General features: G+C 53.1%; 3 long non-coding RNA genes across 3 annotated transcripts in view; 1 reads left to right on the top strand and 2 right to left on the bottom strand.

Moving 5' to 3' along the window:
• Nucleotides 1-762: 762 nt before the first annotated feature.
• LOC138822268 (uncharacterized) lies at nt 763-3,690 on the bottom strand. The gene is made up of 3 exons (XR_011370391.1): nt 3,465-3,690; nt 2,810-2,907; nt 763-2,604 (listed from the first exon to the last, which is right to left on the bottom strand). It is a non-coding gene; the product is annotated as an uncharacterized lncRNA (long non-coding RNA).
• A 3,883-nt stretch (nt 3,691-7,573) lies between these two features.
• The window catches only part of LOC138822266 (uncharacterized), a 29,853-nt gene continuing 20,913 nt past the window's right edge, over nt 7,574-16,513 (bottom strand). The window contains exons 2-5 of the long non-coding RNA XR_011370389.1: nt 9,726-9,839; nt 9,543-9,633; nt 7,862-7,904; nt 7,574-7,778 (exon numbers count right to left, since the gene is read on the bottom strand). This is a non-coding gene — a long non-coding RNA (uncharacterized lncRNA). The remainder of the gene's footprint in view (nt 7,779-7,861; nt 7,905-9,542; nt 9,634-9,725; nt 9,840-16,513) is intronic.
• Nucleotides 9,399-10,790, top strand: LOC138822267 (uncharacterized). Its single transcript, XR_011370390.1, has 3 exons — nt 9,399-9,477; nt 9,888-9,982; nt 10,248-10,790. It is a non-coding gene; the product is annotated as an uncharacterized lncRNA (long non-coding RNA).

Genomic DNA, 16,513 nt, shown 5'->3' with positions numbered 1-16,513 from the left:
CATCACCCAGCTTGGAGGCTGGAGGCCTTGCAGCTGCAGCTCGGGGCTGGCATGCTGGTGTGGGGTCCTGAACTATAAGTCATGATGTAGGACACCTCCAACGCCACCTGCCTATTTCTCACTCTTGGGAGGTTGGGACTGAAGATTTTTGGTTGGAGACACCAGTGTTTGGGTACAGTGAGCTGCGATCGGATGGGAATAAAGGGAAGCTCTGGGGTCTAAGGGCCAGCAGCTGCTCCCTGAGTCAAAACAGGACCAATGGCTGCAGAGGCTGCCGCGGCTGCGGAGCGGCTCAGGAAGCAGGGGCCAGCAGGATGGAATCCCTGAAGGTAAAGTTCCCAAGGAGCCAACGAAAGCATTCTGGGTGAGCTGATGGACCCTAAATCCACCAACCGGTGTCCTTAGGAGAGACCCACAGAGACACAGGAGAGTGGAGGCCACGGGAAGACAGGCAGAACTGGACTAACGCATCCTCGAGCCCAGGCTCCCTGGGCCTGGGGCTGGAGAGGCAGAAGGACCCATGCTGGAATTCCAGGGGAGCCCACATTTGCCGCAGACTCTGGGCTTCTGGAATCTCTGATGTCAGATGTCAGCTCCGGGACTCTGCCCGTGTAGAGATGGAAGACGGAACATGCCGCGGACCGGGTTCTGTCAGGACGACGGAGGATACCTAGGGGAGGAACCTGGAATAGGTGGGGAGATGGCAAACAGACAACTCACACACATTAGGAGTAGATGCTGAGTGCTGAGTGCTGAGTGCGATTTAATGCAGAGGATAGCAAACTTTTATAACAGAAGTCTCATGAGAAAGGGCAAAAGGTTACACAATCTTGCTGCATGGCTTCTTTCTTGGGTGGTCACCAGCTGGTCACCTGATAGGCATTTGTCTCCGCCTTATCTCTAAGGACTATGGGTTTGGGTTTCGATGTTTGTCACCAATTAACCATTACCTATTTTTATAGAGGCCTTAACTTTCCCATAAGATCTTTCCTGTCTTTTTTTAATAGTAAACTTTAAGGAGACCTAGCAATTCTCTTAGTAAATAGCAGGAAATTCTCTCTCCTAAATAATTATCTCAGCAATTGCCATACATTCTTTCTATTTTAGCTGAGCCTACTGCTTCTTGTAAGTCCCTTACAAACAATTCCTTCTGCTGAAGTGACTTTGTGAAACCCCCAATACTTTTATATTTACTTATAACTTGTCTACTAGCCTTCATAAGAGGGGGTTTCAGGGTAGCACTTAACTCTGGTGAGTTAGTCATATTTTTTAAGACACTCATCAGATATTGGAGTCATCAACACTCTTAAGAAAGAGCTTTGAATAAGGGGACATTGACAATGAGCAAGTACAAAAAGCAGTAGAAGCAGTAAAAGATTAACAGACACTCTTATGAGGGAAGAAAGACAGAAACACATCTTTTCCCAGGGGTTTGCCAGCCTTTTTCCAGGAGTAGGCCTCTTAGAAGCCCTATTCTCCGAGGTAGACTTCGGTGAAGTCCCAAAACTTGGAGATTGGTTTCTGTAAAGCCCCATTCTCTGAGGTAGACTTCGGTGAAGTCCCAAAACTCAGAGATAGGTCTCGAAGCCCCTATCATGGTCTGATAGATGGTTTCCCATGCTAAGCAGACTCCACTGGAGTCGGCGTGGCAGGAACAGTCTCTTCCCCAGAGCCTGCGGTGGTGGCCTGCTGTGGCAGGCCTTGCTCTCTGGAGGCTTCAGAAGAGGCCGGCTAGAATTCTTCCCTGGACCACTGTTGTGTCTGGCCAGATTGGTGCCAGTCACCTGCTGTCCTGTGTCAGGAATATCACTACAATCAAGGAAGTAATTTCCTGTGGGAAATGTCCTGGCTTGTAGTGCAGTGAACCATTTGTTACTTGAACACTTGTAGAAGATTCCGTTGGTCCATTGTCTCTGGTTTTCACTCCACACACATGTAGAGCACATCTGGAACTTCTCATTCAGGGAAACAGAGAAATGGAGCTCCAGGCTCACCTCCGATGCCCCGCCTGGCTGGCTCCCCATATCCAATTACCCACAAGTCCCCAGCACCTGCTAGTGCCAGACAGACCAGAGATTAATTTTTCATAGGGCATTGGACTGTAAATGATTTTTCTATTTACTTTGGTGACACATACATAGAAGATGATGGTATTTAATCAAATACAGGCCAACTGTAAATTATGCTAGATAAACAGTGTGAAAAAATTAAATGTGTTATTGACTTTATATACACATATATTATTGATATACCCACATACATGCATGGATATATATGTGCATATATATATATTTATATATTTATTTAAGAGCAGTAATCTGATTCTCATTGTTGACCCATTGTGGTACCATCATGGTACTGGACCTTTGTTAGGAAAATTTGACAGCTGTTAACAAGGAGAGTATAGCAACCAGATTTTCATTCAGTCACATTCCCTACACAGTCCGATATCACTGAATTTCTGGGAAGAACTGCCCAGGAGGTTGCATTTGGCAACATGAAGAAGGTCCTAGGATGCATCTGTCTCGAAGATGTCAATGTGCTGGCATGCGAGAATTTGCACCCCTGTGCAATGTCTGGTGCTCCTGCAGCTACCATATGTGTCTGAGGATGGAACACGACAATCATTTTCCACAGCTCTGTGCACCTGTGGCTCCCATTGACTGCAGACCTTCCACTCTTCCCTTCCACCTCACCACATGCCCTTGTCTCTTTAGGACACAGACTCAGTATCCTCTTCAGGGACTTCCCCTCCCTACAAGCTTGAGCTCTCTACAGGGGTCCACAACTCTGGAGTTTTGACACTTACCCCAGGATGCTGGCTGGTTAGACTGCTGGAGTTTGCTTCCCTGGGGCTCATGAAGCTCATGAGAGATAGAGACGCTCTCTTGATTGTTTCGGTTTTCCCTGGGATAGTATAAAGCCCAAAGCCTAGTTGGTATGGGTAAGTGTTAGCTCTTTGGATGGATAGATGGAAGATGGGTAGGTGAGAATGTAGATATAAGGCATATACATGAGTGGATGAGTGGGCTGAGAGTGGGCTGACAGGTGAAAACAAGGAGGAAAAATGCATGTAGACGGGATACAGGATGGATGATGGATGATGGATGGATAGATGATGGGTGGATGGATGGATGGATGGATGGATGGATGGATGGGTGGGTGGGTGGATGGATGGGTAGGTATAGTGGTGCATAGGTAAATGAATAGGGAAGTAGATGAAGAGATGAAGAGAAGAATGGATAGATATGGACGATTGGAGACAGGATGTGTGAATACATGTGTGTATGCATGTATGTATGCATGGATTGAGGCATGCATGCATGTATATATGCATGGCTGGATACATCAGTAGATGCATGTATCTATCAATAGATGCATATATTGGTGGCTGGATGGACAGGTAGATACATTACAGATGATTGGGTGGATGGATGGATGGATGAGTTAGGCGACCTACGTACTGTGTTTTGTCTGCCTGTAAATGACCATGTGACTGCTCATGCCAGGGAGGCCAGGGAGTGCTCCGGGCTGTCCCTCCCTGAGAAGGCTGGTCTTAGGAGGACGATGGTTTGTTCTCAGGTAGTGTCCTGAGGCCACCTGAGAGGAAGACTTGTCAGATAAATTGCAGAGCTCCTGCTGAAATTTTAATTTCAGAAAGATAACACTCATTGTTGGTAGAGGTAGGCTTTAAATAATGTATGAGACATGCTTATAGAAAACTGTTATTTCTTATTTATCTGAAATTCAAATTTCAACGAGTGTCCTCTGGCTTCATTTTCTGAATCTAGGAACATTCCTGAGAAGAGAAATGATGGGGCGGGGGGGGGGGGACAGACAGGACAGGGAGGGCTAGAGATTCTCTCCTGAGACAGACAGTGAGAGGCTCTGCCTCAGTTTACAAACGCACTGGCCGAAGAGCTCTGGGTCTGTGCATTGGGCTTGCAAGCAGGGAGTGGAGCAGGGCTAGGCCTGGGCCTTGTGTGAGCCCCCTGGGGCCCTCTGGGCCATGTTTGCCTGTGCCTAGCCCTGTTCCAAGGCTCCTTCCCCAGCCTCTCTAGACCTCCAGATCTCTTGGTGGGTTCCCAGGCCTCCTCGGGCAGAGCAGGGAGCTTGGAGGCTTCTGAGGACAATTCCAGGCTCCTGGCCTGCAGGCCTGGCTCTGCAGAAGAAAACAGCATGGAGCCCCGGCACGCCGGTATTTATTTGCTGATTTTACCCACCTCAGGAAATCAGCCATTAAAGGTTTGCGCAAATCAGTGGCCCCTGCCAAGTCATCTAGACAGAAGCCAGTAGCCCCGGAAACGGGCCTAGCACAGCCAGGAAGGGCAACCGTGGCTGCAGCCGGAGGGTCCCTTGGTTGTCAGCAGGAGCAGGGTGGAACACAGGTTTTGTCCCTCTGCCTTCCCAGGGAGGACCCAGCAGCAGGGGCTTGGGACCGGAGGCCGCATGACCTCCCAGAGGCTGCTGGATTCTGAGCCCACAGTGCTGTCAGCTGCCCTGTGGGGCAGCGTCCAGAGAGGACTCATGCAGGTCGGAATTTGGGTGAGTCTGGGGGATCCGGGTCAAGGGCAGAGAGGGGTTAGCCCGAGTGGACAGAGATGCTCTCCAGAACTGGAGAGACTTCTGTGCCAGTGCTGGAAAAGGAGATGGCAGCCAAGTGAAGGGGACGGCGGCAACAGCGGGCAGTGGGGAGGGGGACAGTGGGCAGGGTGGGGGGTAGGGGTGCAGCGTGTGGGGTAGGGGGCCCTGGTGTGGGGTAGGAGGGCAGGGTGGAGGGACATCTACTTGTGTCTTGCAGGGCTGGGAAGTGTGGAGCTGTCACTGCATTATGGAGTTAAAGGGAATAACACTTTGGGAAATCTTTCTGGACACGGTGGGCTGAGTCCTAGAGCAGACTGGAGGAGCCAAGCCAGAGAGCAGAGGACCTCTCGGGTACAGACCTGCCCCATGAGAGATGTGGAAACGAAATGAGGATGCTGGGTCTAACCAGCGCCATCTTGGCCACATGGTGGTGGAATCAGCTCCCAATTGGAGTTGACCTGGTGTGTTGGTATTGGTTTTTTTGGCTCTCCCGGTTTTCTAACAGTGATATGTGTATTTCAGGGCTGCGGGTTTTTGAGACAGGAGTCCACCTGCAGTGGCAGCTTTCTAATAAAGACTTCCAATTTGACCTCACAAAACGTGGCTTCTCTGTTTCTCACAACTGAGTTCCCTTACAACAGAAAAAGCCTGGTGCCAGCCGCGTTGAGTCTGGGGTGGGCCCTGGGGTGGTAGCTCTCAAAGCTCCTTGGGGGGGCCAGGCTGAAGCCAGGTGAGTTCAGACGCATGTCACAGGCCAGCCATCCCTCCTTGGCTGGCACGCAAGTGGCGATGTTCTGTGGCCCTTCCCGGGAAACTTGAGCTTCCTCCCGGCTGTGAAGGAGCAGCCGAGGTGACCCTCATTCTGGGATGGCGGGGTCTCGGTCCCCACCACACCTCCCCTCTGGCTGCCCGCTCCGTCTCCCCAGCTGTCCTCAGCACTTGAGGCGGAAAGCAGCTGTCACTGCCAGCATGAGTTCAATTCCACTCTCCCCGTCATCCGGGCCTTAATAACGTTCCTCTGCTGAGTCGTTCATAATAGAAGTGAACTTGACGCCGGAGATCAGCTTGCCCTGAATAGCTAAATCAGGCCCGGAAGCGTGCCAGGATTCAGCTTAGCAGGTGCGAATGTGCATCACGTCCCAGCACCCATACTTAAGGTGGGATTAACTATGAAAAGCTCTCCAAAAATAGGCCTAATAACAGATGCAGTGTGCAATTATTACTTTTCTTGGGGATCTTAACATTTCTTTCTTATAAGGGTTTTTTGTGGGGGGGCAGCTTGGCTGAAAATATCCTCCACCAAGCCATCAACAGTCACTAGTATTAGCGTTGGAGATGGTCCACCGTGTAGCTGGCTGTGGGAGACAAGAGTGACATCCCTGGGCCGGGAGGTGGTGACATGAGGAATGATAGATAATTGGATAATCGGGGCCACCCAGCCCTTCTCCCCTTGTCCAGCCCAGGGATCAGCAAGACCCCCAGAAAATGCACATAACAAAGGAAACCAAACTTCATCCTGGAATGACTGCCAGGAGAAGAGCTGGAAATCATTCAGCAAGCATAAGGGGTTCACGGGACTCCTCCTGTTGCTGATTGAATAGGGCTCCTGCCCTCCAGTGCTCCTGAACTTGAACTTCATTAGAAATGGGGTCTCTGTGGATGTCATTGGTGATGAGGGGCTTAAGCTGACTGTTGCTTTGGGAACATGTTGGCCCCATCTTGGTGTCTCAATGAGAAGAGAAAGAGAAGACTACTGGAGTGATGTCACTATAATGTCACAGGTCATCAGTGGCCGGGGGGGGAGGGGAAGGGGGGGAAGGAGGGGGACCTGGCAGCTTTCTGCAGAGCCTGCAGCAACAGCCAACTCCACTGCCATTGATTTCAAGGCCTCACAGCCGTGAGATCTATGGGGCACACCATCTGTGTTCATCTGGCATGTCCGCGCTCAGTGTGTGGGACCTCATAGCGGCCTCAGATGACACTCCAGACAGCTGCGATAGAGGTCCCACGTCTAGCTGCTGTATCTAAATTTTCATTAGCAGTGAAAATAGGGCACACAAGACAGCCTGCCTCATGACCAGTCCACGGTCTCAGCCCACTTACAACCCAGGGAGGAGGGGGGAGTGTGGTCCCTGCATGGTCTGTCCAAGAGAGCCAGGCCCTCCGCTGCCCGCCTGGGCTGTCCGCAGGGGGACCAAGGCAATGTTTCTCCTGCTTGTGCCTTCTCTGTAGCTGGACCGACAGGCATGAGCCACCACACTTAGTTTGTTCTGGGAGACAGTCTTACTCCCCCTGTCCCCCAGGCTGGCCTTGAACTGTGATCCTCCTGATCTACATCCTGAGTGGCTGGTGTTAAAGGCAGGACTCAGCACACCTGTGGCAGTGCAGGGTGGTAGGTGCGACACACCCTTGAGATGTGGCAAGGTGATGTGTGACTTCAATCCGTCCCCTGTGTTACGCCCGAGGCGTCAACTAACCTCAGACCAAAAATATGTGGGAAAGAAATTAGGGTCTGTCCTGAGCATATACAGGGATGCTTCCTTGTCATTACTCCCCAAATAACACAGCACAGCAATGCCTCACATAGCATTTATATTGTGTTAGGTCTTGGAAGTCATCTAGAGCTGGTTCAAAGTAGTCAAGAATGTGCTCCTGGGCTGTCTGCAAGTACTATGCCAATACTAAGCTGTTTTACTTATGTGAGGAATGGGAGCCTTTTGCTCGGCCCGGGGGTCCTGGAATCCCCCAAGGGACAATCCTACTTCCTCCTCAGGCTGAGGGGGGGACTGGGTGGGGTCAGCTCACTCCCTCCTGCTCCCCCAAGGTGACCACAGTCTGGAAGGAGGACCATGCATGTCGCTCTGTCTCGCCTTCTGTTACCCCCCCCCTTCGCCTCTTTCACAGAGACCTTGAGGGAGCAAGGCAGAGAAAGTTTGTGCCCCCTCCGTGGTTTTCTTCTCCATGCTCGGGAGGAGAAAGGGGTCCCTGGTTGAGCTGGGGAAGGGAACAGTGAGAAAATGGAATAGATGCACAAGCAGTCACATACAGTCAGACAGGCTGCAGGAGGCGGTTAGCCACGCCCACTCCAGGTGCAGGAAGTGCTGGCCACGCCCACTCCAGGTGCTTGGCGTGGTTAGCCACGCCTACTTCTGGCCTTCACTGTCACCAGGCCTGCTCCCCAGGGCCTCCAAGAGCTGGTAAAAGAATAGATACACAGGAGCCCTGCAGGCAGGAAAGCTTCACACCAAGGGGAGGTGTTATTAAATCGATTTATTACCTGGGATGTCCCTTCCAGCCAAGTCCATTGCAAATCAATTACACTGAAAGGGGAAAAAATGGCTGTAGAGACTCCCAAAGTGGTTCTGCTAGGTTGTAATTCCCTGAAGCCCAGGATGGCTCAGCCCACCTGGCCAGCTCATCCACCACCTCTGCCCTCCACTGGAGCCAGAACCTGTGTCCCGCCAGAGCCCAGAGGGGCTGGCTAACAGGGTTGAGATGGGAGACAGCTCTGGATCCCTGGCTGTCCACTTCCATCTCGGGTCTTTGTAAGAGGGGGGCTGGAAGGACTACGCACAATAACAGGAGCAGAGAGTGGCCTGGTGCAGCCCTGAGCCAGGGTCACCAGCACCAATGGAGTCTGTGATTGACCTCCACAACAGTGATGTGGGACAGGGGCTGGGGGAAGCCCAGCCCGGGCATTGCCCTAAGCTGGGCAGCCCCTCCCCTGGCCTGCCCTCCCCTGGCCTGCCCTCCCCTGGCCTGCCCCTCCCCTGGCCTGCTGGCTTGGGTCTGGCTGGGGGATCCTGCTCCTGCCTGCCTTGTCTTCGGACTCTCCCGACCACCTTGGGAACAAGACTCTCACCCAGCTTGTCAGGATGCTGACCCCGGAAACAGTGACCAGAAAGGCCTCTTGGCCTCAGTGAGGTCCCAGAAGCAGGGGTCTGCACGAAGCCCCGTTCAGTTGCTCCACTCACTGCCCAAGTCCCCAGGCCATATGATCTCCAGGGACCTGAGTGATGGGGGGGGGGGGAGATGTTCCTATGGGCGGGGCCTACCACCCCGTCCTGCCCATGACCCTCAGTGGTCTCATGCAGGGATTGCCTGAAGACACCTGAAGGCAGAGCCGAGGTCCAGATGTGGAGCAAGGCCCAGGGCCTTTCCGGGAGGCAGGGTGCTGTCTGGATGGACCCAGGGCAAAGCGCTCTGAAGCTGTTCCGTGGAGCTCCCTCACCAGCTCTCCTCCCTCAGAACACACAGGGATAGTTTGACAGACGCCCCAGGCCAACAGGCAGCCATGCTTTATTTATTTACTTCTCTGGCAGTGCTGGGATTTGCATTCCAGGGCTCCTACATGTTAGGGGGCACTCAGCCCTTTCCACTTCTGTTATCCTCAGGCAGGGTCTTCTGTTTTCCCCTCAGCCAGCCTGGCCTTCTAGCCCTCTCCCTCCAGCTTCCTATGTAGCTGGGCTCACAGGTAAGCCCAACCAAGCCTGGCTCATTGATTGGGATGGGAGTTTTACTAACATTTGCTGGGCTGGCTTGGGATTACAATCCTCCCAATGCCTGCCTTCTGATAGCTGAGATTACAGGTATGAGTCACTGTGTCCCAGCTGTCTAATGGCTCCAAAGGTACTGTGAAGAATCCACTTCTGTTTCTCAGGTGGCACTTTGTCCCTCAGTCCATTAGTGTTTGCCGAGCGGCTACTCCATGTGGCAATGGGTGTCAGCTGGCCACACAGCCGGGCTGGGACCCCTGCTCCAGCTCCTCTATGACCTCCAGGCCTCTATGACCTCAACTCAAGGTACCAGCAGCCACAGGACCAATGCTGTCTATCCTTCAGGCTGGCCAGGGCTAGGACTTTGATGAATAGCTCCAGGACTGGGCCTGGGAAGGTATTAAATAATACTTTATACTTCTCATCTAAAGGGAATCTGATCAGAGGGAAATGGTAACTTACAAGCAGCCAGCTGGGCCAGAATTTCCAGCAAGCCTCTTCTTCAACGTCTGGCGCCCGCACGCTTAGCTCTGGAGCCCGGTGCTCCGAGGAGCTGGAAGGAGGGAGGGGTGCGAGAGAGGGCAGTTGTCCCGTAGGAAGTCAGGTCTAATCCGAGTTAACTCATGTGCAATGATAATCAAATACCTTTGTCAAGAAGCCTCTTTCCTCTGTGGATTTCAGAGTGCTTTCCTGCTGAAATGGAGGGATTTCTGGGTGGATTGGACTCCTCCGGCCAGCCATCCGTCATCTTCATCCACTCTGAATAACAGCAGTGATGGTAATAGTAGTTTTGTTTCATTTGTGCAGCGTCTTATACCTTACAACCGTCACTCCTGCCTTTCATTTCATTCATCTCCGAAGACAGATGGGAGGAGACCGGGTAGGAGGTGACACTTGAGCAGGTAAGGAAGAGCACAGAAACCCACTGAGGCAGACAGTCAGGCAGGCTTTGGGGCACCTTTATATTGTGACCTGGCCTGTCCAGACCATGACCCTAGCGTCTGGGTGTCTTGGCAGAGTCTATCTCCCAAGAACCAGAGATGCAGATCCTGCCCCGATCCTCCTGGAGCCTGGGATCCAGCTTCTACTAGCCTTCCTTCCTCCTCCACATTTCTGCCTCTTCTTTGCCTGCCCCCCCTACTTATGTGAACCCCATCTTCTTCACAGCAATACCCTGACAACTGGCTGCTGGGGACTGGGGCGGGGGGTGCAGCGGCCCAGCCCTGACAACATCGCCAGTCCTGGTAGCCTGAGCTCCTGTCAGCAGGCAGCACCCCAGAGATCAACACGCCGTGTTCACCCTTGCAGAAGCGGAGGGCAGAGGGAGCCAGGACCAGCATCGTAGACCCCAGGCCTCCCACTGGCTACCCCTGCCACTGGGGACCAGGGATTGTCGCCAGCCGAGAGCCTTGCTTCCCACAAACATCACCACGGGGCATTGGGAGAAGATAGAAACATGGTAGGATGCTACACAGGAAGCGATAAATGTTCCTGTCAAATGTGCGCCGAGTCCTCGGCCTACAGAGCAAACAATACTGGACAGAAAACAGAAAGGCAAGAGGAGTGCGGAGCTGCTGGGGGCGGCAGAGCAAGAAGGGCTGCCCGCCGCCTGGGCTGCAACCCCTGCTGCGGGGGTCAGAGGCCGCCTGGCTTGGCCTCTCCCTGCTGTAGGGAGGCCTACGAGCTTCAGGAAACTGTGTCCTGGAGAGGCCTGGGGGGGGGATGTGCCCCCTACCCCGTCACCTTCCTAACCAGGTAAGCAATAACGGACGGGAGCCACCTCCACTCTGCCTGACACCATGCCACAGGGCATGGGCCTCAGCCCTCCGGCCCTTTGGGGTCCAAGATTTGACCTCCATGGCTCTGGGAGTGCTTTCCTGAGTGGAACCGGGCCACCCCTTCCTCCACCCTTCCCTCCACCCCCTCTCTATCCCCTCCCCCATCCCCTCCTTCCACCCCCCCATGCCCTTCCCTCCATCCCTTCCCTCTATCCCCTCCCTCTATCCCCTCCTTTCACCCCCTTCCTCCATGCCCCTCCCTCCATCTCCTCCCCCATCCCTTCATTCCATACCCCTCCCTCCACCCCCCTCCATCCCCTCCCTCCACCATCCTCCCTCCCTCCTCATCCTCCTGTCACTGCAGCCACCTTTCTGGCCACTCCTGCTAATCAGGGGCCAGGATTCATTACTGTGGTTCTATAGAGACCCCCCCCCGTTCTGAGGGGACCTGTGCACTGTGGTTCTATAGAGACCCCCGTTCTGAGGGGACCTGTGCACGTGGACTCTCAGCTGGCCAGGTCCTCAGCAACCTGCTCTCCACACCCCTCGCCTCACCACAGACACAGACTGACAGCCCTCCTCCTTGAAATGGAAATATTGACCTACATGCTTCTCAGCAAGCGAGGAGTTTGCTGGCCTCAGCTCCCTGTCACCAGCTCCAGCTCTTTCAAGAACGGTGAAGGGCATTCGTCCCCAGGATTTCTGACAAATCAATGCCACTGCCCTGCCCCGCTGCTCACTCAGATGGCAGGCATTCTACCCGCCCCTGCAGGGGGTGAAAGGGCGGGCTCCAGGCCAACACGCCAGGTGCAGACACCCCCCACCCCCACCAGATGGGACAGGGCTCCCAGGAGAGCTCTCCACACAGGGACAGGGTGGGCAGCATCTTGAGAGGAGGGATCTTCCTGAAAGGTGAGCAGAAACACATGGAGAGGCTGGCAGGAGGCCCACAGGGCACTGCTCCCCACAGGCCGGGAGGGAGGGGTTCCAGTGGTTGTGGAAGTGAGGGAGGAAGCTGGTCCTGAGGTCCTGGGGGAGTGGGCATTTACGCAGCCCGCCCCCAGATGCTGCAGCTCAGCATACTCCCAGGGCGACCTTTAGCAGGTGGGAAGCAACAGGGGTCTCTGTGCATCTGTTGGCTTCTTATCAAGATCAGTAGTACAGGGGGTGTGTTTTCTGTGTGTTTTCTCTGGTCAGCAGCCAGCCATGCTCTGGGGATGAAAAGACCTGCTCTTGGCTCAAGGAGTCCCAGCAGAGCACACCCCGCACTGTCCTCAGAATGAGGCTGGCAAGGTGTGGCATCTCATTGGTAGAAGGGATCAAAGCCTGGCTTCCAGGATGGAAGGATGGGGAGGAGGGCACCGAAGGCCGCTGGCTGTGAGATCTGAGCACTTGATGGTAGAATGATGAATTAAGCATGCATGCTATAAACCACATGGCAACAACTAAAAAATTTAAACTGTATATGATCCATATATATCCACAGAAGAAATACAATGAAATAAAAATGTTCATTTGCTCTGAGAGAAGCTAGAAGGAGAAGAAAAGGGAAAAGAATAATAAAAATAAATAGTAAGCAAATATAAAATAATAGATTTTTCACACCCATTTGGTCTGGTTTGGTTTGAGAAAGTCTTACTGTAGAGTCCAGGCAATCTGACAAGCCCATAGCTAATTAAACAATTGAATTCGTAGTTTAAATATTCTCAAAATAAAACCAACAGACCAAATTATTTCACTGGCGAATTCTAGCCATGTTTAATGAAGAATTAATACTAACTCCAAACAATAAAGACAAAATATTTCCCAACTCAATTTATGAATCAGGAGGCCAGCATTATCCTAACAGCAAAACAAGTCAAAGATATCAGCAAGAATAGAAAATGGGAGATGACTATTGCTCATGAACACAAAGCAAAAACTCTCAAAAAAAGTTTAATCATAAAAAAGACATTTGAAAAATAATTATTTGAAAAGTAATTCACCATATTCACACACTTACATAGCCAAAAACCTGGTCACTTCATGAGGCTTTTCAGAATTCAATGTCAATCCATGAATCAGAACTCTCAGTAAATGAAGGTTAGAAAAATATGTACTGACCAAGGCCATTTACCAAAATCCTGCTACCCTCTCCAGCCCTCAGCTGTGGGCTGAACTACCCTGGACTCCCTGAATCTCCAACTTGAAGATGGCACCTCCCCGGACTTTTCTCTGGTTCATAATGCATTTGTAAGTCAAAAGTGCGTTCACCACATCCAACCTAGCATACTAGTTGTCTGGTCTGGGGGATTGCCCAGACCCCTGAGATGGGGTCACCATCAAAGCATGGTTTCTAATAAGTGTAGATCACATTCCCGCCATCATAAAGGTGAAAATGTGTGAGCTGAATCATTGGAAGTCAGGGGGCACACATCATGGCCACTTGCCCTTGCAGTTTCTCTGGAGAGCTCAGAATGGAGACAAGCAGAGAAAGAGAGAAAAGGACAGCTTCCTCCATCATGGGGGCCCCAGTGGGCTTCATAGACCCCAGGCTCCCTGAGTGCAGATCTGTTTGGGACAGAGATAGGTTAGGAGGCACACACACACACACACACACACACACACACACACACACACACACACACACACACTGCCTGCTGAGACACCCCCACAGCCACAAGAGCAGCTAGGGCTGGATCTTGGTGTGTAATGCTGTAAAGTAATGAGACACAAAGCAAGCACACACAATGAAGTGTGATGACATGGCCCAGGAGCCGAGCGTCCAGTGACCCAGGCTGGGTCTGTTTGAGCAACAAGACAGAGCAATGTCAGGTTATAACCTGATGTATAATAAAGAAACACAGCTGTTACGGATAAGTAAGTGGGAAGGAACACACACACACATCTCCCTCAGAGATGTTCCAAATAAGTCACACCCTTCATAGAGGGACCAAGCTGCCCCAGGCTTGGGGAGGAAGGAGCAGAGCCTGCCTTCCAGACGGAATAGGGCTGGCTTCTCACTGGCAGCGTCTTGGAGGGGCCTAGCCCCCAGCTGACACTGATGTCACCCGGAGAGTGGGGTACAGAGTGGGTACTCTTGGGCCCCAAGAGTGGCTCTTGGGGCCCAAGAGCCAGAGCAAGGAGCTGCAGGTCAGTGAGGACCGGTGTGTGCCCCAAGGCTGCCTTGATGAGCCAGCAGAAGCCAGGTGATGCCTGGCGTCATTTCCGGCCTCTTCCAGGCTCTCCTGGATGCCCACCCGCCACGAGCCTGGACGAGCTGAGTGAGGAGGACCTGGAGACGGGCACGGGTGGCCTGGAGCGCCCGGCCCATGCAGCGGTGTCTCCCACCGGCTTCCTGTGGTCCTCCGTGCCCTTGCCCTGTGTCTGGGGGAGGACCGCAGTGGCCGCCCACCAGCCCCGGCTGCACCTGCTCTCGCTTTGACAGGATTTGAACAGGCTGGATTCTATTTTTGAACGTGATCTTTGGCTGGTGCTGCCTTGTTCTCCATGTGGGAGCCCAGGGCAGCGGAAATGAGAGATTCCCCACCGGGCTGTCCCTGGAGAGGAGGTCAGCCCAGGAGCCGCTCTGCCTGTGGCAGATAGGCTCAAAGCTGTGCTGGCTGTGCTTTGAAAGGTATTACAAGGTCTTTTCCAAGTTAATAAAACAAAACAAAACTCCCAAACCCGTGACAACGCCTGAAATCCCAGCAGTCAGCCACACTTGGACACCAACATGTCACCAGACATTTCCAGACATTTCCTCCCTGAAGCTACTATGTCCACACCAGAGCAAGGGCTCTCCATGCTTCCAGCCCTCTGGAGGATAAACATGACCACCTGGGCCCCCCATGCCCACCTCCCCAAATCCTCAGCCTTCCTCTGTGACAATCTCCTCGCCTAGCCCCCCTTCCCAGTCAGCTGCCTTGGTTCGCAGGGTGGGCTGGTCCAGTGGACAGCAAGAGTTTGGGGCAGGACTGTCCCTTCCTGCCATTAAGTAGGGATGAGAAGAGAGTGACAAGAGCTGGGTACATTCTGGTAAACGTGGGGACATGAGAATGATGGGAACTTGGGGACTCCCCATCCTGTCTGAGAGGGCAGCCTGGGCAAGCCCAGGAACAAACTCTAACTGGATGGGAGGAGCCAGGGGTGACTCTGTGGGGGCTGATGAGCTTCCCCAGGTTCCCAGACTGACCAAGCCAACTGAGCTGCCCTTGAGTAAAAACCTCCACCACCCCGCCACACAATCCCAGAGGCTGCACTTCTCCAGGGAGATTTTTCATAGACTGCCTACAGGCTGTGGCTCAGATTGTGTTCAGCAAATGAGTGTGAGACACAATGGCCGGAGCTGCCTGGTGACCTCCAGCCACGGCCCCCGTGTGCAGGCAGCCCATCCACAGCCATCCAGGGAGCAAGGGGCTGCATGGAGCCCAGGAAGGAGGAAGATGCTGCGGCCTGGCCGCAGAGTCAGAGCACAAAGGGTGGGCTGGGCACCGAAGCCTGAGTTGGTACTGATTCCACTTGCAGATAGGAGGATCAGGAGCAGGAGGAAGGCGACTTTTCAAGGTTGTCTGGGTCAGCTGTGGCTCCTCCTGGCTGTAACTCTGCTTGGTGCCACACTCTCGTCTAGATGTCTCTGGGCACAAGAGAAGTCCTCTTGTCCTAGAAAGAGCTGCCCACAGTCTCAGAGGATGAGCTTGCTCTGAGCATCTGCCATTCTCAGGCTTAATGCCAGCCTTTCCTTTCCTTCCCCTCCCTTCCCTTCCCCTCTCTTCCTTTCCCTTCCCTTCCCTTCCCCTTCGCCCTTCCTTCCTTCCTTCCTTCCTTCCTTCCTTCCTTCCTTCCTTCCTTCCTTCCTTCCTTCCTTCCCTTTCAAAATACATATAAAATTTACCATCCTAACTGTAGAGAACTATGGTGTTCATGATCTGAGGGATGACTCAAGTAGATGCCTGCCTAGCAAGCAGGAGGCCCTGGGTTCAATCCCCAGGCCTGCCCCACACATGCCATTCTGGGCTCAGGTTCCAGTTTTCTACAGCCCAGCCCACATGTGTTTGGTTTGGTCTTGATAATAGCTGTCTCTGCTAGTTGTTATACTCTATCTCACTGGCTCTTTTCTTTCCTAAATGGGAAAATAGTCGTTCTATTTTGTGGCTAGCCTCATTTGAGGAAGAAGGGACTTGGGTTGGGACAGGGAAGCTGGGCTGGACAGCCCAGGTCACACGATGCCAGGGTGGGCTGTGGCCCCTTGCAGCTCTCACCAGCCAGTCCAGCTGGGTCCCAGCATAGCCAAGGGAATGGGGACGTTGCACTTCCCAGTAATATGTTGTCCGATGAGCTCCTTGGGACTGACTGAATGAGTGAATTCATGAATGAATGCCTGCAGGTGCACAGAACCAGTTGGAGGTTGCCATGAGGAAGGCTGGTCACCTTACCACAGCAAGGCTCAGGTCAGTAAGAAGCGGTGCACAGTGGCTGGGGTTCAGAAGAAGAGCCTGGAGGACACAATGGGAGGGACCCAGGGAGGAGGTGCTGAGTGGTGGAGGCTGTCCTGCAGGTGAGTGGTGCAGGCTGTCCTGCAGGTGAGTGGTGGAGGCTGTCTTGCAGGTGAGTGGTGGAGGCTGTCCTGCAGGTGAGTGGGCCTCACTGCCCCCCACAGGCAGGCTGACGTCTCAG

This window comes from Dipodomys merriami, unplaced genomic scaffold (genome assembly GCF_024711535.1).
Source record: "Dipodomys merriami isolate MVZ:Mamm:240054 unplaced genomic scaffold, mDipMer1.0.p SCAF_11, whole genome shotgun sequence".
Classification (NCBI taxonomy): Eukaryota; Metazoa; Chordata; class Mammalia; order Rodentia; family Heteromyidae; genus Dipodomys; species Dipodomys merriami.
The sequence above is the reverse complement of the archived record's forward strand: the minus strand, read 5'-3'. Positions and strand labels throughout refer to the sequence as shown.